The sequence below is a fragment of the Diabrotica undecimpunctata genome, chromosome 6 (assembly GCF_040954645.1).
Source record: "Diabrotica undecimpunctata isolate CICGRU chromosome 6, icDiaUnde3, whole genome shotgun sequence".
Classification (NCBI taxonomy): domain Eukaryota; kingdom Metazoa; phylum Arthropoda; class Insecta; order Coleoptera; family Chrysomelidae; genus Diabrotica; species Diabrotica undecimpunctata.
In genome coordinates this window covers 145106342-145108378 of record NC_092808.1, presented here as the reverse complement: position 1 = coordinate 145108378, position 2037 = coordinate 145106342, and the positions used below count along the sequence as shown (strand labels likewise).

The following is a 2037-nucleotide window of genomic DNA, read 5'->3' as shown; positions in this document are numbered from 1 at the left end:
AAAGCGTTAACAAAGGAAGAAGATACAGAATGGGAAACAAAGAAATGAAAATACTCTGTTACGCACACGACGCAATATTGATAGCCCAAGATGAAGGTAGTCTGCAAAGACTGGTCTACAGATTTAACATAAGAGCAAAAGAATTTAATATATATTTAGTTGTAGTGTAGTTATAAACTACAACAATAGTAATCAGCAAAGAACCAACCATGTAAAATATAAATTGATGGCATCAGTATTAAACAAGTAATGGAAATAAAATACCTGGGAATTACACTGTCTAGCTATGAAGACCAGGACAAAAAAGTGAGAGATCAAGTTCAAAAAGCAAATAGAGTGAAAGGATGCCTTAATAACACTATATGGCGAAACAGACACTGAGATGAAGTCAAGAATTTATAAAACCAATGTAAGACCAATAATGATATATGCCTCAGAAACAAGACCCGACACAGCCACAACGCAAAGGCTACTGGAAACTGCAGAGATGAGAGTACTGAGAAAAATTACAGAAAATACGCTGAGAGATCGAAAGAGAAGTGAAGACATTAGAAGAAAATGTAAAGTACAATGTATAAATGAATGGACATAAAATAGAAAAAAAAGAATGGAATAACCACATAAATAGAATGGGGGAGACTCCTGTCGTCAAAACAGCAAAAGGTAAATCACCATTCGGCAGAAGAAGTATGGTACTATTACGTAAAAGATGGAGTGACAACCTTCCATATAGGTATTAATCCGCCAATGAATAAGCAGAATTGCTTATAAAGAGAGAGAGAAGAAAAAGGTAGAAGGGTCTGTTGTAGTCTATGATGAAGACGTAAAGATCTTCACGTGTATATAAATAATTTTTAACCAAGAATAATAAAAAAATAGGGTAGAATGAAAAACTGGTACGTATTATTCTTAAGAGTATTTTAAGAGTATATACCATGAGATTCATTGTTCGGTAGTCACTGAATTTTAAATTTACCTTCTTTCTTTTGTTACTCTTGAATTTTCTTCTTTTGTCCTTCTTCTTTAGGTGCTGTCGCTAATGGTAGTTCGCGATAACTTCTGCAAATTTGTGTCTATCCTGTGCTTTTCCTGTTAGGGTTTGGAGCTCTGATCCTGACCAATCGTTGATGTTATGCAGCCAGGTCATTTGTTGTCTGACAGGACCAAGCTTTCCTTTCATTATTAGTTGATGGAAGTTATATCTCTCTTGTCTAAATATATGTCCAAGATAAGATGTTTTCTGATTTTTAACGAGTTCTACAAGTTCACGATCTTTATTTATATGTCCTAAAACTTCTTCATGTCTAACATAGTCAGTCCATGGAATTTTTTAGGTAACGACCTAATTGTCATTATCCAGGCTTTCATACCATGTTGTAGGATAGTTTCATACCATGTTTCTGGGATGTTCTATTCTACTTTTGACTTCTTGTTCCAAGGCTGAGGTCTCATATATCTACCATCTTATATATTTAAACTTTTCATCCTTTTCAACTAGTTTGTCGTACTTGTTTCGGCGGTACATATACTAAAATTGGAACGATACAGAGAAGATTAGCAAGGCCCCTGCGAAAGGATGACACGCAAAATCGTGAAGCGTTCCACATTTTTTACAATCGTTAAACTCTGTTCACAATACTGCTCTCCGAATATGCTTAGGAACATTTTGATCCAGTCCCGCTGAAAGTCTCTATTGTGGATCTGATGAACTCCTCCTCTATCTTATGCTAGCAGAATTTCATCGAATCCGACTAACCCTGTATTTAATCTTCTGACTTCGCCAAGATCTGGACTCATAAACTCGCCTAGATGTATACTTTCAATCCCACAGATCCTACAACCCTTGTCCCAAGACACAAAATTATCTCAAACACTTGCATCTATAAAATCAGAATCCTCGCCATGGTCTAGAACACCTCCTTTTATAAATACTTTCCTCTGTAAAATTAATAAGCAACAAACAAATAATATCATTTTTCTATAAGCTTTCAAGGATATTGAGAATTCATCCCACTATGATGAGATGCTTTATACCGT

At 35.2% G+C, this 2037-nt stretch overlaps 1 non-coding gene across 1 annotated transcript; it reads left to right on the top strand.

The window, feature by feature from the left end:
* The first annotated feature begins 1504 nt into the window (after positions 1 to 1504).
* LOC140444788 (U6 spliceosomal RNA) lies at positions 1505 to 1611 on the top strand. Its single transcript, XR_011951339.1, has one exon. It is a non-coding gene; the product is annotated as a U6 spliceosomal RNA (small nuclear RNA).
* The last annotated feature ends 426 nt before the right edge of the window (positions 1612 to 2037 follow it).